The sequence below is a fragment of the Microcebus murinus genome, chromosome 14, assembly GCF_040939455.1.
Source record: "Microcebus murinus isolate Inina chromosome 14, M.murinus_Inina_mat1.0, whole genome shotgun sequence".
Taxonomy (NCBI): domain Eukaryota; kingdom Metazoa; phylum Chordata; class Mammalia; order Primates; family Cheirogaleidae; genus Microcebus; species Microcebus murinus.
In genome coordinates, this window is record NC_134117.1 from 34,334,097 (window position 1) to 34,357,717 (window position 23,621).

Genomic DNA, 23,621 nt, shown 5'->3' on the forward strand with positions numbered 1-23,621 from the left:
ACCCTCAACCAACCGTGCACAGGTACAACCTGGAAGCACCTGGAATCAGCAATCTGGAAATGTAGGGGATTTACTCCCATGAGACTACATTTGGCCAAAAAAAGACGGAACACGATGTTCAGTTCACCTCTGACCCCAAAACGTTTTGGCTCTTCATTTTATGGTCATATGAAAATCTATCAAGCCCCTCAAAAAATATGTTCAAAAAGCTAAAAAGCCCCAGTGAGAACCATGGGAAGATCCAGATTTTATGGAGTCTAAAGTTTATAAAATTTGGAAAGTAGGGGCTTTCTAAGAAACATACAAAACTAGGCAAATAGTTGTTTTAGGAAGACAAAGTAAGTCACAACAAGTTACTGGCATTGTGGAGATCCATGAGCCTTTCCCTTGAGATCTCTCTAGACAACTGGCCAGAAATGCTTGTATTGAAGCTTCCTGAGGGAACCTGGCTTTCAGCAGCTCCCAGCACCTCCCAGCATTCCCAAGGGTCTGTGCCAGAGAATAGCTCTGAAGCTCAGGTTTTGTTAGCTTTATGGTCTCTCTGCCTCTGATTGAGAGACATTTCCACCTCCAGCCACACATATTACATAGTACAGGAGGAAGGCAATACCTGCAGGTGGAAGGTGTCCAGACAAAGAAGGACTAGGAGCATTTCTATGCTGGAGCAGAACAGGTCTTACATAGCACAGCAGCCAAAAGTCTGGGGATACATCACCAGCCTTCTATTCTCCTGTGCTCTGAGAAATACATTTCTACCTCTAAGGTAAGCAGTAATAGAAAACTGCCTCTTTTACCATGGCCCCCAACAGGGGCATTACGTGTGTCTGAGGCAGGGCACTTCTTCACTTCTACTCCAAGGTAGAACATTGCATCTATAAACCCACCCTACCCAGCCATTGTTATAACCAAAAGAGCCTGCCATATTCCAAGTGTCCAAGGGGGTCAGTACCATCCACAGTTGAGCACTGCTGCTAAGAGGCTAAGGGCTCACACTACAAAAGCAGAATGACCCTGGAGGTCAGTCTTTGATGTGGATTCAGTATGATTTCAGGGGGACCAACATCCCTGCAGTTTAGAAAATCCTTTTCACTCCTGCTTATCCATGCCTGGGACACAGGCCCAAATTATCTTACCCATTGCCTTAAGTCAGACCAAAATACAAATACCACTGAGAAAGGTAATATATTGAATTCACTTCTATCATCTTCTAGTATAATCTCACTCATGGAGTTTAATGTGCATAAGAATCAACTGGGCAGCTTTTTAAAAATGCAGATTCCTGGGTCTCCCAGACATCAGTAGCTTTGGAGTGAGACATAGGAAATGACATTTTTAGCAAGAATTCCAAGTGGTTCTGATGCAAGTTATTCTCAGGCCACATTTCCATAACCACTATCGTGGTGTTTTTTTTTTTTTGGCATATTATGGGGGTACAGATTTTAAGGTTTCAACAAATGCCCTGTCCCCCCTCCCCCCACAAGCCTGTTTCCAGCATGGCCATCCCCCAGATGGTGCACATCTCACTCATTATGTATGTATATACCCGCCCCTCTCCCCCCTCCCACCTGCCCAATACCCTATTACTGTAGTACCTATGTGTCCCCTTAGGTGCTGCTCAGTTAATACCAGTTTCCTGGTGAGTATATGTGGTGCTTATTTATCCATTCTTGGGATACTTCATTTAGTAGTATGGGTTCCAGCTCTAACCAGGAAAATATAAGATGTGCTATATCACCGTTGTTTCTTAGAGCTGAATAGTACTCCATGGTATACATATACCACATTTTATTAGTCCATTCTTGGATTGATGGGCACTTGGGCTGTTTCCACAGCCTTGCAATTATGAATTGTGCTGCTATAAACATTCGAGTGCAGATGTCTTTTTTGTAGAGTGTCATTGGATCTTTTGGGTAGATGCCCAGTAATGGGACTGCAAACTAGTTCAATCTCTGTGGAAAGCAATCTGGAGATACCTTAAAGTGATACAAGTGAATCTACCATTGGTGTTTTAATAGAAGCAATTAATTTCATTAATAATTATCAATAATTATCATTTATTGAGCACTTATGTTCTCATAAAGGAGGCAGTTGTTATTATCAGTTCTGGAGCTGGAACTGAAATTCAGATATGTATGACTCTAAAGCCACTCCCAACAATTATATCGCCTCAAATATTTCATTAAATTGGGGTATAGGAGAAGAAAAGAAAAGTTTGTAGGTGTAAGGGCAAACAGGGGATTCAGAGAAGAGAAAGAAAACAAAACTTACCTGAAACAAATTTGGCTGACCTTAAATTCTTCTTACAATCAGCTTTCTTTACCTCAAACTGTGAAAAAATAAAAAGGAGCTAAGAGCAGGGAAGATTTTATGACCTTTTTTGTTGAGCATAAATGCAACCTCAGGGCATTTTAGGTTGTTATAATTAGTTTCTTTGGATAGTTCAAGTAATTAAACCCCCTGGAGAGGGTCTGTGGGATTCCAGTATGCAGTGAGTCATAATATGGCAAGGCCACTGCATGGTTTCAGATGGCTTTTTGTTGCAGTTTTTCCAAGGGGAGAGGAGAAGAGCATGACTGTCGATTATGTCACAAACAAAAATTCCATCATCATTTGTCCTTATCTTGTTTAGTCCTCTTCTGGGGCATTAAAGCACTGTCTAAGCCTCCTTTTATACCAGGATTAGAGTAACTCTATGCACCTTAAAAATTGGCCTCATCCATTGCCTTGTAACAGTTGAGTGGGCAATATTTGTATACTTGGTTTATACTAAAATTGTTGCTAATATTTATTGAGCATTTAGTATGTGCCAGGTTCTTTGCCTAATATTTATATGTAATGTCTCCTTTAATCCCATCAGCACCCAATGAGGCTCCCATTTTACAGAAGAGAAAACCAAGGCTGAGAGGAGTGAACAATCAGCCTAAGGCCATATGGCTCACTCTAAGCAGTAAAGCTGGAATCCTAACTTCAGTCTTGCCCACTCCAGAACCTGGGCAGGTAACTCTCAAAATACTGCCTCCTAGTAGGAGCCTCTGGAAACAGCAATGGAGCTGACGGGCTAGGAGTTTGCAGCCTGGTATTGAGTTGTAAATGCATGTGTAGAACAGACCCTCAAGCTCTAAGCCACATGTTTGGCTTCCCAAGATTCTCCATTCCGCAAAGGATTTCCTGATTGCAAACTCATAAAGTGGGAGATCAACAAGTTTTATGCTCCATCCCATTCTATCTGCCCCCAGGGGCAAATTAGCAGGTTTCTAACTAGCTATCCTGCAGGCCTATCTTCACTAGGACTCTTAGTTGCAGGAGATAAAATTCCACTTTGATGAAGCTTGGGCAAAACAGAAGGAATTTATTAAAAAGAATACTGATCTTTCTCACATAACCAAACTGCAGCATAGGCACACAGATAATTGGGACTTTTTATTAAAAAGTCAAAAAACAATAGATGCTGGTGCAGATGTGGTGAAAAGGGAATGCTTATATGCTATTTATGGTAATGTAAACTAGTACAACCTGTATGGAAAATAGTATGGATGTTTCTCAAAGAACTACAAGTAGACCTATATTCAATCTAGCAATCCCACTACTGGGGATATACCCAAAAGAAAAGAAATCATTTTATAAAAAAGACATCTGCATTCGTATGTTTATTGCAGCACAATTCACAATTGCAAAGATACAGAATCAACCTAAGTGACCATCAATTGTTGAGTGGATAAAGAAAATGTGATACACACACACACACACACACACACACACACACCATGGAATACTACTCAGCCATAAAAAAGAATGAAATAATGTTTTTTGCAGAAACTTAGATGGAACTGGAAGCTATTATCCTAAGTAACCCAGGAACAAAAAACCAAACACCACATGCTCTCACTTACAAGTGGGGGCTAAGGAATGGGCGTGTATGGTCATACAGTGACATAATGGACATTGGAGGCTCAGAAGGAGAAGGGTGGGAGGGGGGTGTGGGATGAAAAATTACCTATGGGGTACAATGTATACTGTTCAGGTGACAGGTACACTAAAAGTGTAGATTTCTCCACTATATAATTTATCCATGTGACAAAAAACCACTTGCACCCCCTAAATCTATTAAAATAAAAATTTTTTAAAAAACCAAATAATTGATCCTTGGGAACTATAGAAGCCAGAGGCCTAAATGCCATTAAAATGCATTTTCCCACTCTGTTTCTCTACCCCGCCCCCTCTGGTTTCTCTGGTTTTGTCTGGATCTCTCTTCATATCCTCCTACTGCACACCAGAGAAAGGCACTTAGCCATAAGCAGTGCCCAGGACTTACATTAATAGTTTGCCGTGGCTACCACCAAGAGAGACTGATTCACATTCTTTCTTGTCCCAACTCAAAAATCCCTGAGATGGCTTCAGATTGGCCCAGCTTGAGCCAAGTGTCTAGCCCTGCATCAGCCAGCTGTAGCCAGTGTGGATACACAGCCACTAGAGGCCATCCCCTCTGCATAGGCACTGTCCCCAACAAAGGGAAAACCCCCTTGAGCTGGGCAGACACCCCTTTGTATTCCACTACAAAGCTGATTGTAGTTAATTATTTAACACTGGCCAGCTCAAATTTAATTCCAATAAGTTTTATCATTACACTGAGGCCTCATTCAGATTATTATTAAACGAAAAATAATTAATAAAAACGGTAATGGTGTCCCAATACCAGGAAAGTCTCCTGGGCTTTTTGTGTGGGGCTTTGGTGTTCTCTAGTCCAAGTGAATGGAGATTTTTTTCTACATAACCCTCATGGTCAGAACTACATTAACATGTAGGGTGCCTGCGTATGGTAGCAACACACTGCTTCCGGACAGAGAGTTAATTCTTGGCATATAATTATTGGCATTAATTTAACCTGGGTTAACTATACCTGGAGACTTTCTTCGCACTTAACCCATTCAGATGATGGTTAGATTGTGAAGTTAATAATTAAAAAATAAAATGAAAAGTAATAAATGTGGGTGGGGGCTAGGGAGAGTGACTAGAGTGGATTACATAATAACATGCATTTCCAAAATAAGAGCTATCTTGACTTATAATGTAGCCAAAGGAATTAATGATAATCGATAATGCTTGTTCATCTTTCATGGATCACTTAGGCATTGTGTTATCAAAAAAACTTTCCCTGACCTGCTAAATCTGTGTTAGGTTGGCTTCTCGTATGATTTTATATAGCACTTATCTTACTATATTGCAATTGCCTCTTGATTTGTCTGTAACCCTTACTGGCCTTTGGCCTTGTGTTTAGGCCTTGTGTTGGCAAGGACCACATATATAATTCACCATTGTATTCTCAGTGCTTAACACAAAGCCTGACACATAGAAAGCACTCAATAAACCTCTGTTAGGTTATTAAGCTATATAAAATTAATAAGTTAACTTCAGGGCTCAGGCAAGGGACACTGCCATTCTACTGGCAGTGCTAATATCCATTTACAAGCTGCTGTTCTCCTAGGAAATCTTCCCCTATTCATAAATATTATGGGATAATTGAGCAAGAGTAAAAATGAGTATGCTGTTCATGTACATGTTATGGAATGTAGCAGATTTACAAGAGTTCAACCTAAAAAGACTTGGGAGGTCGGCCAATAAGGGAGAGATAGTGTCTATAAATGTCTTTGGAGCCTCTGGTTAATTGGGTTCATGGTCTTCTCCTTTCAAAATGCCAAGTCAAGGGATGAATACATTCTAATCTTTTAGTTAAAACGTCTTCTATCTCCTTTGCCCCAGGTACCTCACAGTACCTGAGAGCCACAAGAATCCTGAGAGGATGTCCTAACACAATGAAGGATTTTCAGAGAGCAAGTGGCTGCTACAATCCCATGGGTGGAGAGGGTGAAAGAGGCTGCTTGTTAATATCAAACAGGGAAGTCATCAAAATTCCTTTTTGTCTGTCTTCCATGGAAACAGCTAACCATGAAAGTTTGCAAGATTTTTTTTGTTTTGTTTTTTGAAAATGTATTATTCTTCCCACCAGCAGCTCTAGCTGAAATAATCCAAATTCTCTTAACCTTTCGTTAGAAGGTCTGTTTAATCAATTTTTATTGCTCTCCTCTGGGCACTCTCTGAGTTTGTGAGATTTTATTCAATCCTGAATTGGACAAAGTACTTTAATAAGGGTTGCCTCCCACTGCTCCAGGAGCAGGCAGAGGTGATGTCCTGATGGGATACTGGCATGAGATACTATGTGTGAAAGCACTTTGTGAACTGCTAAGCAGCACCCAAAGGGAAGAGACAATGATTAGATAGCACATCTCGGACTGAGCTCCTCATTCCCAAGAAAAATGAAGAAATGATTATCTCATTTCTTCACCTGTGCCTTTAACAAAAATGTATTGTGCAATCACCTTGTGCCAGATACAGTACTAGGCACTTAGGATATGATGATAAATAAAATATAACCTCTATTTTCTAGAAAATTATGGCATTGGTATGCCCCCCAAAATTGCAGTTGTATGCCCAGAAATTTTCCACATGTTTTTACATATATCATGTCATTCAATCTTGTCATACATCAAGCTTAGTATTTTATTCCTGGTATATAGAAGAAGAAAGTGAAGAACACCTACTTAGAGTTGTGCTAAATAAAAAAAAAATACGTATTTGGCCAAATTGGAGTTTTATTTCTCTAATTTATGTCTTCCTACCTGCTGTTAGGATGACATACCTATGCCTAAGCATCCCCATGCTACTCCCCATGGCAAAGAGCACCCAGGACCCTGGTCCTACCCACACTGGGAGAGCATAGCAGGGCTCCTCCCACACCACCCACTGAAAACACTCCTGGTAGGACTCAGTCCCTCCTTTCAACACTCTGCTAACTCTCCTGACCCTGATTACAGGTCCCAGGAGTCTAAGCTCTGGAGAAATATGGATTTAGGTTAAAGAGCTAGATCTCTGACTTTACAGATGTTCATGAGACTCTGAGCCTGTTGCCAAACCTCTCTGTGTCTTGTGGTCCCCATTTGTAAAATGGAGATAATTTGTACCTGCCTCACTGTCTTGTGGTAGGGTGATTAATAAAATGCTTCATACAATGCCTGGGTGTTCAATAAATGTTACTACTTGCTGGTAATGGTATTGTTGCTGTTGTTGTTATTGACAGCACTAGTAAATTAGACAAACCAAAGCCTCTTCATATTTTCCTAGGTGACTCCAGTGCTATTTGGCATCACTCTCTAAAAGAGACTATGTCAAAGGCTCTACTTATTTCCTCTAAGAATTTTGCCCAAATTGGAATAAACAGCCACCAGATCTTTGTGATCCAAATATTCCCAAATATAAATTCACTAAATGTGGTAGAGACAGGCCAGCTGTTTACTGAGTGTTTCCTTTCCTCCTGGGCACTCAGCTAGACACTATGTTCCAGCCTGTCTTGCAGTCAGCTCGATTCAGCAGTATAAGGTAGGAAGCAGTTTATGCTTCTTGCAGGCCCAGAATGATAAAAGCCTCCCAAACATAATTCTTCATTCTCTGTATTAGTTATCTATTGCTGTATAACAAATGTTCCTAAAATTCAGCAGCTTAAAACAACAAACATTTGTTATCTTACACCATTTCTGAGATTCAGGAATCTGGGGGTGGTTTTCCTGGGTGTTTTCAGCTCAGGGTGTCTCACGAGGTTGCAGTCAAGCCATCAACTGGGGCTGCAGTTATGTGAAGTCTGACTGAGGCTGGAGGATCCTCTTCTGAGGTAGTGCACTAACACGGCTGTTGGCAGCAGGCCTCATTTCCTTGCTAGTAATTGGCCAAAATCTCAGTTCCTTACCATGTGGGCCTCTTCACATGGCTCCCTGAGTGTCCTTGAGATATGGCAGCTGGCTGGCTTCCTCCAAAGTGAGCAACCTGAGACAGAGGGAGAGAGAGAGAGATGAGAGAGAGTAGAGAGAGTTAGCAAAAACAAGCAGAAAGTCTTTATGATCTAACCTCCAAAGATCATACTTTCATTTTTTTCTATCAGTAGAAGCAAGTCACTAAGTGCATCCACACTCAAAGGGAAATGACTATGTCTCCCTCTCTTCAAGCATGTATTAGCAATGCTCACATAGACATAGAAAGACCACAAAGAATATGTGGTCATTTTAAAATCATCACATTCTTTTTCAGCATCTCCCAGATGAAGAGAGGAACTATATATAATAGGGTGAAGCTTCAAGATGGAGGGAGTCCATATTTTTGGACGACCTCCTGGAGCAGCATCTCCCTTCTATGGGAGATAGGCTGTGATATAAGTGAGAAAGAAACTTTTATTATGTTAAACCACTGAGTTCGGAGGAAGTTTTGGTACAGCAATTAGCCTTTCCTGACTAATTCACTAAATTACAAAGAATGGAGCACATTTGTTTTCTAGTCATATTTTGGCAAAAACATTTCATAGCATGCAAATATTAGCTCATTACTATCTTTACAAAAAATATATAGGTTATCTTTATTACCCTTCTCGCCATTATGAACCCCAGCCTTTCTTTTCTTTTTCACAAAGCACCAAAGGATAAAGCCCTCAACTTGCACTCTTTCACTCACTCAAATGTTTTCGAATGAATGAGTAAATAAATGGTGTTCTCAATTTGGATGAGAGGAACAGGCCTTTGTAAAGGCAAACACAGAAGAGCCCAGTATATAAAGATATACCTGAACCACAGAATGTAACAGCAGAATGCAGCAAACTGCAGGCTCCCCAGCCAGACAGAAGTAGCCCAAAGCCCACACGTCCTAAGCTCATACTGGTCTGCAGCTTTTACCATCATGTCCAATTTCTCTCGAGTAATTTCCCCAAAGATTTTAGTTCAACTGACTTCAAAGCTCTATATGTTCCTTCCATGAGCTTAGGAAGAAAGAAAACATATTGGTTCCTAGAGCGACTTTGCCAATAAAGAGAAGATTTTCTTCCATCAAGCTGCCCTCCTCGGTTCTCTACCCTTTGAAGTGAGAGCTTGTAGAAATCTTGGTTGTTTCAAACTTGGATTTACAACTTTTAAGCTACAGCTCCCTTCATTTACTGATTTTTTTTTCAGACTTAAAAACTTGTCTTTGATTTCTTTTGAAAGAAAACAGTACAGTTTTATCAAAGCATTTTTCAAATGTGTGAAGAGAAAATAACACCATTATCCAACAGACAAATAAAAATGGTTTCTTTACAATTCCAAGGTAAAAAGTCTTAATCTTTGGGGTAGATTATATTAATAGGAACACTACACCCCTCTCTGTATATATTCCCTTTGTCATATGGATCTGAGCCATTTATTATTAAGACATAATAAATGATTGTTATTTTAAACCATTAAGGTTAGGGATAGTTTGTTGCAGCAATAAATAAGTGATACACAAATTGGTGCCAAGAAGTAGGTGTTCAGTTTTTAACAAAAACTTAAATAATGAGGCATGGGCTTTGGAACTAGATGATAAACAAGGCTGGGAAAATGGCAAGGAAATTGTTAAGGAAAGCTAAAATAACAGTTAGAAAACTTATAGGAGACTAGAGACATGGTAGCCTAGATAATGTAGACATGAAACATTTGTTCTGTCACCTATGGTAACTTAGAAGATAAAAACTGTATCTAATAAACTTCTGAACTTGTCAAAGTATATCTTCAGACAGAGTATTGAAAGCATCAGGTGGTTGCTTTTAGCTGTCTATGCTCAGTTACTATAAGCGAGAGATGAATTGAATCAAGCAAGACTAGCAAGTTTTCAGACGGAAACTGAGAGGGAACATAGCTCAGAAATGCAGGAACCTGTCCGTCTAAAAAATAAAATGGTTTCTCATATCCAGACTTTCCAACAAGTAAAAGATTCTCAAATTAAGGTAAGTCCCAGGGCAAAGATCAAGGGCACAGCAGTAAGACATGCCCTCAGAGTAAAGATCAAATTAAGAGTTTGGTTGCATATCCCTCAAGACCTCTGGAAGAAATAAGATATCTTTTCAGCTGCACAAAAGGCTTCTATGAAATCTAGAGAGATGGTCCCACAGCAACCAGTTATGCCCAAAATAGGAATAACTAAGTCTACAGAGGAAAACCAAACTCAAAAAAGAATTGTTGGCATGGCCTCTGGCACATAGCATGAACTTAAATCAAATATCTAGAAAACCCACAAATACAGAGCAAGCCCTGTTGGTAGAAGCACTGCCAGCCTGAACTAAAATGGGCTGACCCTGTTCAACCTGATAAAGAATCTGTGGGTCTTCAACTTTCTCTGGGAAGAAGAAAAGGCTAAAAATTCACTCAAAGGATATATTTCACTTTGATTTTCTAAAGTGACCAACAGGTTTATGGAAAAGGAAAGATGTCTGTGAGGAAGAAGCCAGGAGCTATAGAGAACCATGAACTGGGAGACATACCATCAAAGCCAAACTCAAGGCTGACCTAGGAATATTCTCTACCCCAAGAGTGGGAGGACCTGGCAACATTTGCCCTCTGAAGTTTCAAGAAAACAGTGACTTCTGTCTTCTTGCCATTTTACCCCTTTGGAATGGGCAATTTTTTATTTTTGCACACTAATAGTGTGCTTCACTATGTATTATGTGTGAGAAGGTAGAACATTGTCCTTTTTGGTTCATCAAATCAAGAGGACTCTCATCCAGACATGAGGTAGACCATAACATCAAGGGTTTTGACCTTATTGCTGTGATTAGATGAGACCTTTAAAAGCCCTGGTATGGGGGCACAGGGAGAAGCATCATATAATAGGAGAGGGACATTAATAATTGTGTTGGATTGCAATAATGACCCCAAAGCTTCATTCCTCCTTTTATTCACATCTGCTATCATGGAACTTTGAAGTTCCTCTCTGAGTTTGTCCATGTATCTTGCTATAGCCTACAGAATGAGCAGTAAGAGCTGTACAAGTTCCATGCAGCCTCAAGAAGCCTTGCATGTTTCTTATATCCCTGTCATTACCATGGCAAGAACATTCCTGGGATAGTCTGCAAGTCCAAGGAAAAAAAGGAGAGAGCTGTTGAACAGAACCACCTTACCCTCCCTCTGAGCCCAGACTAGATCATATGACCTCCAGTTGACCTAAAAACTCAAGGAAATATTAAAGATTATTGTTTTAGGTCAATGAGTTTTGGGGCAGTATAGTTCCATATCAGTAACTAGCTAATACAACCTTTTTAATATATAATGTCTCTATTTTATTTTATTTTGAGACAGTCTCGCTCTGTTGCCCAGGCTAGAGTGTCGTGGCATCAGCCTAGCTCACAGCAACCTCAAACTCCTGGCCTTAAGCAATCCTGCCTCAGCCTCCCAAGTAGCTCAGACTACAGGCATTTGACACCATGCCCAGCTAATTTTTTATATATATTTTTAGTTGGTCAATTAATTTCTTTCTATTTTTTTAGTAGAGATGGGGTCTCGCTCTTGCTCAGGCTGGTTTCGAACTCCTGACCTTGAGCGATCCACCGACCTTGGCCTCCCAGAGTGCTAGGATTACAGGCGTGAGCCACTGCGCCTGGCCCTTGATACAACCTTTAAGACAGTATTTCTCAAATTTTAATGTGGATAAGAATTATCAGGTATGCTGTCCTGGATTAGGTTCTCTAGAAACATACACTGAAACAAGGATCCCTAGACAAGTGGTTTATTAAAGAAATACTCCCAGGGCAAACCAGTAAGTGAGTTTGTGAAACAGGATAGGGAAGCAGAAAAAAACAAGTGTAGTGGATGCTGTTGCTGGCTATATTAGTTAGGGTTCCCCAACAGGAAGAGAACCAACAGGATGTATGTGTGTATGTGTATGTTTATATATATATATAGAGAGAGAGAGAATATATATATATAGGGAGAGAGCGAGAGATTTGTTTTAAGGAATTGACTCATGAGATTGTCGGCTTGTCAAGTCCAAAATTTTCAGGACAGGCCAACAGGCTGGAGACCCAGGGAAGAGTTGATGCTTCAGTCTCAAATCTGAAGACTCCAGAGGCAGAATTCCATCTTCCTCAGAGGGCCTTGGTCTTTCCTCTTAAGACCTTCAACTGATTGGATGAAGCCCAACCACATTATGACTTAAATGTTAACCACACCTAAAAACTACCTTCACAGTGATATCTAGATTGGTGTTTGACCAAACATTTGGGTCACAGACTAGCCAAGCGGACACATAATTATCACAGTGGCCCCCTCCGATCTGCTTCACAGGCAAGCTGCTGTGACTGTGTTTAAGTGCTGGCTGCTAATGACTCACAGCTGTCCCCAACCTAATGGACACACTCTCACCCAAGAAGGTATGCCTCATTCAACACCCCAACACTGACAACCAGTGAGCAAAGACTGACTCAGGTGAGACCAACTCTATGGTGTTATTCATCCTCCAGAACTCCATCACAAAGCCAAGCAATCAAAACCACCTTCTGAGAGAACCTCCTCAATAAATCACTTGAACAAAAATCTCTGTTTCTAAGAAATCAAATAAGCAAGGATATGATTTGGGCAAAATGGTATGGACTATCTTCAACTTGATTCTTAAGGAGCATCTGGAGCATAAGTCATGCCTCAGATCTTTGCCCCCACTTAAGGCAAGAGCTTTCATACTTCAGCACCAGTCAGGGTTGATCAAAGCAGGAAGGGAAGCTCATAAATCCCCATTCTTCCCACTCCCCACTGGCATGCTAGAGACAGTGGCAGGTGGAGTCAGTTGGAGGTAAAAGCACATCATAAAGTCAGGGGCAGGACACAGAGGCAGTAAAAAGGATGCATAACCATCTGCTACACATGAGTACTTAAAATGCAGATTCTTAGGCTTTGTCCCCAAGATTCTGGGGACAAAGGATTTCTCAGGCAGAGACAGAAATCTCCATTATTAATAAATATCCTAAGAGATTCTGATATAGGCGTCCCCACGCTTGATAAATTATTGCTTTGGGGATCAGAGAAAATGGTTTGTGGTGTTTAATTATCAACCACAAAGCCAGGTTTTAAAGTGCAGCAAAGATATGAAAATATGAATAAGTTTTGGAAATTCATACCTAAGTCTTCTACAGTCCTAATTTATCATACTGGGTGTTTGCATTTAGTGATGGATGGCTTAGTAAGCCATTTGCAAGCCAGTAAAAATCACTGATCATCAATACCCAAACTAGATGGTAAAGGAATTTTACTAGTATATAAAGAGCTAAGCTTCATCCCTGACACCTGATAAATAGATGCCAGCTTTTGATATGAGCCTCTTCTACTTTCCAAGAGTTCCATTCTTACCTAAACAAAAAGACAACAAAATGTTGGAACTGTGCTGCACTTAACTTCTTACCATAAGCAATTACAACAATATGTGTCAAATATGAGCTGGTCTCCCTGCTTAAGAGGTGAAGGAATCTCTATCGATATTCAAAATGAAAAGCTAAAAAGAAAATGAAGTACATAATATGTGAAAGAAAACATTCATTTATTCACTCATTGCTTCATTCAGTGCACGTATATTGAGTGCCTACCTTTTAGCAGGAACTATACTAGGGGCTGGAGATAAAGTCATAGAAAAAAGAGGGATAGTCTCTGTCCTCCCAGAGCAGTTTAGGAAATAGTTTAGAAGTCAGGCAGTTAGGGTACAATGCCACCACTTCTGTAATCAGAGTACAGAATGCTGCAGGAGCACTACCATTCAGGGAAGACTTCGCGGAGGGCAAGACATCTGAGCTGAAACCTAAAATAACCAAGCAGTTGATGGCAATGAGAAGCCTGAGGAGAGGCTGGTTAGTGGAATAATATGACCAAGAAGATAGTGAGAGGAGACTGGAGTAATAAAGCTTTAAAATAGTCTGAGGACATTTCTTCAGAAGGAGAATTGTCACCTATTGGAGAAAAAGTAATAATTTATGCTTCCTATAAGAAAAAGAGTAGTTCTAGAAAGCCCTGAGAAGCCTGTTTCTTGGCCTGGGGTAAAAGGTACTCAGTCTTCAATGTCAGCTTCTTTGGGGTGACACAGATTTGGTTCTTATAAACCTGAAATGTCCCCCAAGTGGCGGGCTGTCCTAGAGAGAACATGGAGCCATGACTCTCACCTTCTCCCTGCTTCTGCTGATTCACACAGAGACTGTGAATTCCACCAGAAGACGCCTAGAAAACATTTCTTGGGACTATGAAGGCCAGGAAGGGAAGCTAGAGGACTTGGAAACCCAGGTGGAATTAATATATATATCAACCTTGTTGTAGTTGAGAGTTGGTAATTTGGATGAGAAAGGAAAAAGAAGTAGGAAGTGGACCACTAGCTACAAGTGTGTCATAAAATAAATTTCCATTTTCTGGACCTGGATAGAATGATGGGCTCTTAACTAAGGCCATAATGTATGTCACTCTCTTCACAGAGAGTTGCCAACACGATGAAGAGTAATTGACACTGAAAGTTAAGTAGAAGAGAGAAAATGCCCAAATATAATAGAAAGTTCTGCATATTACATCGGAAATTAAAAAAAAAGAGTAATTGTGAAGCAGGGCGCGGTGGCTCACGCCTGTAATCCTAGCACTCTGGGAGGCTGAGGCGGGCAGATTGCTCGAGGTCAGGAGTTCGAAACCAGCCTGAGCAAGAGCGAGACCCCGTCTCTACTATAAATAGAAAGAAATTAATTGGCCAACTAATATATATATAAAATTAGCCGGGCATGGTGGCGCATGCCTGTAGTCCCAGCTACTCGGGAGGCTGAGGCAGCAGGATTGCTTGAGCCCAGGAGTTTGAGGTTGCTGTGAGCTAGGCTGATGCCACGGCACTCACTCTAGCCTGGGCAACAAGCGAGACTCTGTCTCAAAAAAAAAAAAGAAAAAGAGTAATTGTGGGGATGGCACTCAATAATTGATAGGAGAAAATAATCTGGATAGGTGTTAAGGATAAAATTAGGCCATAGTGTATTGGTAAATGTTTAACAATCAGCTCTTTGAGAAAAAATAATATATAGTATAATGCATTCATAAAAGTTTATTACTAATTTTACTGCTCATAATTTAGAGATAGTGACAAAATATACAACACTCTTTATTGTAAATTTCATATAGCCAATTGATTCTCACAGAATTCTTTTGTTGATTTTTGCTGAACTTTTGTATTTGTATCCAACCTATGCTTGCAAATGATAAATGAGCTTAATTAGGACATGAATTTTTGTTGATATTTTCATTTATATTAATAAGTAAAGACAAAAGCAAAACAACAGGGAAATATGCTGGGACTTTGCTTATTTGTCAATGATGTAAGTGATTTCTTTGCTGAATTGGAAGGAAAATAGTTTTCAAATATTGGAAGAATACTTTCTCAATTTTTTATGCTATTCACAATGTAATGGCTACAGACTAACATACTTTTATGTTTATCTGCATTATTTACATTTGCTCCATGACTTTAAGTCTAGACAGTCAACAAAGCAAAAAGATCAAGCCCTGACATAGCATTTGCTGATTTTCATGGTGTAAATATTCCCACCATGGCCAATTTCAAGCTACTGAGTTGATTTAATGAACACAAAGTTGAGAAGAGAAGCACAGTAGTAGCATACCATTATTTAGTATTTCTACCATATAGGAATAGACATATCCTTAAGAGTAAAGATACTATATGATACAGTACAGTAAAATAATTGGAAAGTGATGAGTTCTGAGTATTTATTATCTTTATATTTAATTTAATGAATTGTATATTTAATTTTTAGTTATACCTATGTTTAACAATCAGCCTGCAAAGTTCCTAAAAATTCAACAGTCAATACAAGCCAGCTCCAGCCTTATGTATCTATGGAAAATAGACAAAGAAAATTAAGATTTTTAACCAGAAGAAGGAAATGTAACAATAGAGTTATCACTGACAGTTGATAGAGTGAGACTGGGACAAGAATGCTATCCACCTCCTTGGTTGGATTCATAAGACTCTTTGAGATCTGACCTGAGATTTTTCTCTCCAGCCTCATCTCCGACACTCCCTGCCTTGAACCTCATTTCAATAATACCAAATGATTGTATTTCACAGCCCACATGATGATGTTTCTAACTCCATGCATTTGCCCATGGCTTCCCCTCTGCCTGGAAAACTATTCACTCACTCCCTACTTTACCATAGCTAATTCCTCCTCAGGGCTAAAATCAATTGGTGTTTGAAGGCTCAGCTTAAATATGACAATTCCTGAGAACCTTTTTTATCCTACCCAACCACCCAAGAAAAGTTGAACCTGTTCCTAAGGATTCCTCTGAGGTCTATACCACTGTTTGGCACTGACTTAGAACACTATATTAAAATCTTTCTTTTGATCATCTATCTTGCTGAGAGGTCACAGTGTTCCTAGGAAACAAAGAAGTTATCTTATTTATTTTCGTACCCTTGTACCTAGCACATACTAGGGCTCAATAAATGTATGTTGAATGAATAAGTAAATGGTATTCATAATTTGAATGAAAGAAATGTGCCTTTGTAAGGGGAAGCAAAGAAGAGCCCTGTATGTAAAGAAGATATATCTAAGCCAGTGAATGTACCTTTGATAAATACCACCAAGGTAAAGTAACAGAATGCAGCAAACTGCAGGCTTCCCAGCCAGACAGAGGAAACAGAAGATGTGCACTACTGGTATGAATCACAATTTGGCACAGAGACAAGATATAGAAGAGGAAAGTTACATTCTGGAGATAGAGATTCTGACCAATGTTGGATCTTCCTGCTGTAATGCTACCATCTTTTTGAAGGTAAGAGAACGAAAGAGCAACAGTACTCAATAGCTAATTTTATCCAGTTAAGAAAAGCTGACAGAAAATGAGGTTGTGATGGAATGCTGGAAAAAAGCAACCGTGGTATGTATAAGCTTACAATTGTTTCAGAGGAAAGCAGCAGATAGAGTTGAACAAGTTTTGCCTTCAGTAAAACAAAGAACAGATGTGCAAACACTAAAATATCACTAGAATGAAAAAAGGAGAAGTCATAGTTTATGAGAACAATGAAGTTGCACTTAATACTGATATGGACTTGAGAAGTTGCCACTAAAACATTAACTGAATTGCATCTGGATGAATGGATAAACTTTCAAAAGGCAAAAGTGGGAATAAAGGTTATTCCAAGCTCCAAAAATGGCAAAAGAAAAGGTAGAGTGGCATACAGTCATTCAGGAAACAAAGTATGATGAGGAACACTGTTTAATAAAGCAATTTTTAAAATTATTAAACAAAATGGGTTGTTTATGAACCCTTGAGAACTTCAGGGATTACAGTTTCTTTGCTAAATGTTCAGTTACTCTCTTTCAATAATTTATTCTAGAGTCCTTCCCAATATTATTCTCAAGGGCAACAGTCTCTGGTTTGCAGATTCTATTCTCTTCTATTTTTTGTGAATCAAATTTGCCCAAAAATTTGCTCCAATACTTTAGTATCTCTTCTATTTTCTGTAATTTTTCAAAGATTAGAAACATTTGTAAGCAAACTCATCTATAAGTTCTATCAAAACCCGAGACTATTTTATAGAATGTCTTTTTTCCCCTCTAGATAAACACCCAGTAGTGGGATTACTAGATCAAATGGTAGTTCTAATTTTTAGTTCTTTGAGGTATCTCCACACTACTTTCCATAGAGGTTATGTATAAGCTTACAATTGTTTCAGATTTACAATTGTACTAGTTTGCAATCCCACCAGCAGTGTATGAGTGTTCCTATCTCTCCACATCCACACCAACATGTATTGTATTGGGACTTTTTGATAAAAGCCATTCTCATTGGAGTTAAGTGGTATCTTATTGTGGTTTGGATTCACATTTCCCTGATGATTAGAGATGTTAAGCAATTTTCATGTTTTTTGGCCATTAGTCTATATTTTTAAAAGTTTCTGTTCATGTCTTTTGCCCACTTTTTAATGGGGTCATTTAATTTTTTTTCTTGCTGATATTCCTGAATTCTCTATAGATTCTAGTTATCAGCCCTTTATCAGATGTATTAGCATGCAAATATTTTCTCCCATTCTATGGAGACATTGGCTCTAAAGATTGTTTCCTTGGTTGTGCAGAAGCTTTTTCATTAGATTAGGTCCCATTTACTTATTTTTGTTACTGCCATGATTGCTTTTGGGGTCTTCTTCATAAATTATTTGCCTAGGCTGATGTCTATAAGAGTTTTTCCAACATTTTCTTTTAGAATTCTTATGGTTTCATGCCTTAGGTTTAAGTCTGTTATCAATGAGTTGATTTTTGTGAGTGGTGTGAAGTGTAGATCTTGTTTTAGTCTTCTACATCTGGCTATACCAGCACCACTTATTGAATGTGGATTCTTTTCCCCTGTGTATATTTGTTTGCTTTGTCAAAGATCAGATGGCAATATGAGGATGGTTTTATATCTGGGTTCTCTGTTCTGATCCATTGGTCTATGTCTCTGTTATTGTGCCAGTAATATGCTGTTTGGGTTACTATGGCCTCATAGTATAGTATGAAGTCTGGTAAATTGATGCCTTCCAATTCATTCTTTTTGCTTAAGGTGGCTTTGGCTATACAGGGTCTTCTCTCATTCCATATGAAGCATAGAATTTTTTTTCTATATCTGTGAAAAATTATGTTGGTATTTTAATAGGGATTGTGTTGAATCTGTAGATCACTTTGGGTGTACAGACATTTTAACAATGTTGATTCTGCTGACCTATGAACATGGTATGGCTTTCCATCTGTATACATCCTCTGCTATTTCCTTCCTCAGTATTTCATAGTTCTCCCTATAGAGGTCTTTCCCCTCCTTGGTTAAATATATTCCTAGTTATTTTATTTCATTTGTTGCTATTGTGAAAGAGATTGAGTCTTGAGTGTTTATAAAAACACAATTCACAATTGCAAAGATGTGGAAACAACCCAAGTATCCATCAATACATGAGTGGATTAATAAAATGTGGCATATGTATACCATGGAGTACTACTCATCCATAAAAAATGGCGAACTAATATCTCTTGTGTTATTCTGGATGGAGCTGGAACCCATTCTTCTAAGTGAAGTATCACAAGAAGGGAAAAACAAACACCACATGTACTCAGCATTAAATTGGTACTAATCAATCAACACTTATATGCACATATGGAAGTAACGTTCATGGGGATTGGGCAAGGGGTAGGAAGCAGGAGGGGTAGGGGTCAATCACAGGTAAATTCACACCTAATGGGTGTGGTGAACACTGCCTGGGGGATGGGCATGCTTGCAGCTTTGACACAGGCAGTGCAAAGGCAATTTATGTGATCAAAGAATTTGTACACCAGTTATATTCTGAAATAAAAAAAAATAAAAATCCTGGACTAACTATGAAATCAAAATTAGCTAATTGGTGAACATATCCAACCACACCCTGTAGCCAAAAATAAACATGGAAGACATTCTACTGGTTCTCATTCTTTTAGGAAAGGTGATAGAGAGAGAGAGACAGACGTGACTTTAGTTTTAAGCTCCAATTCCCCAATTCTAAAAATGTGCAAGAAGATCCCATGTAGTTGAAATAATATATGAAAGTATATTTGCAATTATGGCCTTTTTAAGGAAAAACCCTACAGAAATACCACTATGATTCAAATGTCCCCTCCATAACACATGTTGAAATTTAATTGCTATGTAACAGTATTGAGAAGTGGGACCTTCAAGAAGTGATTAGATCATTAGGGCTTTGGCCTTGTGAATGGATTGTCATTATCTTGGGAGCGAGCCCCTGATAAAAAGGATGATTTTGGCCCCTCCCTATCTTGCTCTCTGTCTCACATGCTCCTTTGCCTGTCTGCCATGTTATGACACAGTAATAAGTTCCTCACCAGATGCCACAGCTATGCTCTTGGACATCATAGCCTCCAGAATCAGAGCCTAATAAACTATATTCTTGATACATTACTCAGTCTGTGGGATTATGTTACAGCAGTAGAAAACTTACTAATACAAAGGCATACCTTTGTTTCATTCAAGACTGAAGCATAAATAAATACCTTATCTTTATAATGATAGAATTCATGGTAATTAGTATAAATATATTTTGCTATCGCTACAATCAAAAAGCAATTAGGTCTAGTCAACAGCTTTTGAAATGAAAAGGATCAGTTTTACACTAATAGCTAGGTCATTTGAATAGCCACATAAGCAACACATTTTAGCAATTATCCCAATTATCCCACATAATATTCACTTATTCTCTTGAAGGAAAATAAGTTATTTTCATTCTCTCCAGAGCAGTTGGTGAAAGCTTGAAATAAAAATAAATAGAATATTCTTTATCAAAATAAGTAAATAAAATAAAAATAAATATTAACAAATGAGCACACACAAAAATTAAGTGTACATTAACCCCATGTTTCCCAGTAAATGATTCACTGAACACGGGGAAACTCTCACAGACTGACTTCTGTTCAAGCTATTCTAAGAGTTTTACATCATGGACAATAGATGTTTTCTTGGTCTTGGTGGAGACATTAATCACTATAAATGAGAAAAAAAAATGTGGGGGAAATCAGGAGGCTGACCACAGGACCAAGAGACCAAAGATGGTGTCATTGTCCCCTTCAGTCTGACAATCTCTATTCATCACTACATGGTGCCAGGTACTGTGCCAGGCAGGAAGGATTAAAAGGTGAGTGAGAGATGATCCCTGTTCATGGGGAGTTTATAGTTGAATATTTTTAATAATCTGAGTTTTAAAAGCTGGCTAGGATACAGGGTATAATTTGATAAGAGATATAGAAACACATAAGGAAGGAAGGATAAAGGACAACTTCAGAGGAGATGGCACTGTGGGATCAGTGGGCATTTTCTGATGAGAGGATGAGGGGAAGACACTGCAGATATGGAACAAGGAAAGCAAATACACAAGCTTGAGAAAACCCAGGGAGTGTTTGGAAAAGAGAGTGTTGGCAGTGGATACCAGAAAGACAAGGAAAGTGCCTGTCCGGTTCACCACTCTATCCTGGTATACAACACGGTGTGTGGTCCATGACGAGGAGCTCAACAAATATTTTCTGGATGAATGATTGAAAATTGGCTAAAGCCTAAGGGGCACAAGAGAATAAACAAGAGACAATAGAGTGGCTTTGTGCATCAAGCCAAGGAGTGTGAACATTGTTCTATAAGCAGAGGGAAGCCGCCAAAGGTTATCAAACAAAAGATTTTATCTTCATCTGTAAAATATGAATGATGCTGTTGGTGATTCCTCACTTTAAGATAATTATTAAAAACTAAAAAATTATAAGCTGTCAATAAATACATGCTCAATGCCACTGAAAAGTATTTAGGGAAGGTTGAGTCCCAGATGATTGTGTAATTTGTTGGATGGCAAATATGATCACCTTTCTGAACTAGGGGCTTTCAGCTCTTCCAACATTACAAAGTTACCCAGAGGTAGTGAACTGAGCTAGCCTATAAACAGCACCTGGGCAGATTTGTACAAATGTTCTTTCATTTCAGACTTGCTCACAGGAGAACTGTTTAACTCTTCTTTGAGAGGAGAAGCTCTTCTGACTTCAAGCAGCATACCTTGCTCAGAGGAATGATATAATGAAGCAGCATCCACACTTAGTAGACAATTAAGTGTGCAGTCATTGAAAATTACCATTGTGCTCAATTGGGCTTGTTCACCCAGCTACAAAGATAGGGCCAAACATGACACTCTCTTTGAGTCAATTAATAGTCACATGAACAGACATTCAAAGCAATCTGTACACACCTGCCACCTGATTTAAGTTCAGGGCATTTTCACTGCTCTCATTGAGAAACTAGGCAGAAAACGGTGTCTCTCATAACCTTTAACAAATAAAACTCAGCTTCAACAAACTTCATATTTGCAATTCTAGGTATGTGTGGGGTTTGATATTCTGTGTTATAAAGTGGGGCACATTGATTTACAGGAGCATTCAGCCACTAACAAAGCAATAATGGGGTCTGGGTTCTAGTTCCAATTCAGCTACCAAATCAGCTTCTTAACCGTAGCAAGTCTCTAACTTCTCTGAGACTGTTTCCAAAGAGGGAGTAAGTTGAGTCTCCTTTTAGCACCCACAGTCTATAGTTTGCTGCTTCTTCATCTTGAACAAATCTGGGTGAAGGAGAAAATTTATGGAATACTTTTGATTTTAGCCTTGAAGCTAGCTATTTTTCAACTTGAGTATGTTGCAAGACAAAAGCCTTTCTCAGGGGAAGTTTCTGAGAATGATAATTAGGCTACATGTGCTTGAGTGTCACACTGAGGAGGCTAGGGAAAAGTGTCAATCAAATCTAGAGCACAACTCTAGGAGAGCTAACAGAAGCAACGGTGGTGTAGCCAGGGCTGTGCTGTTGGCCCTGCCCTTTGCCTGAATTGAATATTGGCTGCCTCCAATTGAATATTGGCTGCCTCTCCCTTTACTAGGCAAGAAGAATTGACACCATCATTAACCCAACAGTTTTGCAAAAGTGGAGAACTAGATATTTCTCTTTCTCTCTCTGAAGGCAACACCATCCTGCAACCCAGGAAGATCCCCTACAGAAGTTTCTGTGTGGGTCATTGCAATATAGTGTGTGTGTGTGTGTGTGTGTGCATGCATGCCACTTTTGAGACTTTGACTAGAGGCTGATCAGTTCTCCCTTTTGAGTGGCAGATTAAGTCCACACCCCCAACCACCTCTCATCTTATACTCCAGGCCACTACACACCCACCCTGATCACCCCAGGGCCAGCTCATAGGCAAGCAGGGACAGTCCCTATGCAACCAGAGCCTGCTGTAATGATTTACATTAGCCAATCCTAAGCCAACTTGCCCTGCCTGGCTCATTCCTTCCACAGAACCCGCAATAAAAGTGTTTGCCCCAGTTCTTCTTTCTTCCTCTGTGCCTTGTAATTCATGCTGGTAGTATGCTATGTTCTCCCCAGGAAACTGTCATTATAACAAAACTGTAAAACTCTTTCCAGTTTCTCTGTCTAGCCTCACCATACCTCACCCAAGGTAATATGGTTAAAGACTCATGTCCTCTTAAACATGTCTGAAGCAAGGATTGGTTTTCTACAGCTTGGATATTTGTCCAATGACTAACACATAAGAAGTAGAACTGACCAATCCCTTGCCTCAGATGGGATTAATTCTTTGCACAAGTGCTTGGAACTGTACTGGCATTGCAGTAACAAACAGAAGCCCTTCTTCTCTCACAACTTACATTCTCCATTTACAGGGTAGAACATTATAAATTATCCCTACTGAAAACACCCTTTGGCATGCATTTTCCTAGAGAGGATATAAAGTTGTATACTTCATATGACATGAAATACCATAAGCTCCTATAATCTCACCAAAATCTTTGTCTACTCATTTAGCCATGTACATTTAGAGAGCAAAAGTCACAAACCTACCTGGGAGCTGAAGTCATGTTTTCTTTGACCTACATGGTTTTTTTTAATTGTTTGCCAGTTATGATGATTAATTTTATGTGTCAACTTGGGTGAGCTACGGTGTGTCCAGATATTTGGTTATTCTGGGTGTTTCTGTGAGGCTGTTTTTGGAGGAGATTAACATTTAGCGGGTTTTGAGTAAGGCAAATTGCCCTCCATGTGACTGAGCCCTTTAAAAAATACCAGCACCCCTCAACAAGAGAGAATTCTCCAAATAGACTGCTTTTAGACTTCATCTGCAACATTGGTTCTTCTAGGTTCTACATCAGACAGCCTTCAGACTCAAAG

General features: G+C 39.3%; 1 long non-coding RNA gene across 6 annotated transcripts in view; it reads right to left on the minus strand.

Annotated features, from left to right (window-relative positions):
• Nucleotides 1–23,621, minus strand: part of LOC142875640 (uncharacterized) — a 241,448-nt gene that overhangs the window by 155,538 nt on the left and 62,289 nt on the right. For 5 of the 6 annotated variants that reach the window (XR_012922953.1, XR_012922951.1, XR_012922952.1 and 2 more), the window contains 2 exons: nucleotides 7,796–7,872; nucleotides 2,269–2,326 (listed from right to left, as the gene is read on the minus strand). This is a non-coding gene — a long non-coding RNA (uncharacterized LOC142875640). Of the gene's footprint in view, nucleotides 1–2,268; nucleotides 2,327–7,579; nucleotides 7,873–23,621 lie in introns of all 6 variants that reach the window. The other variant, XR_012922955.1, reaches the window with a different exon arrangement.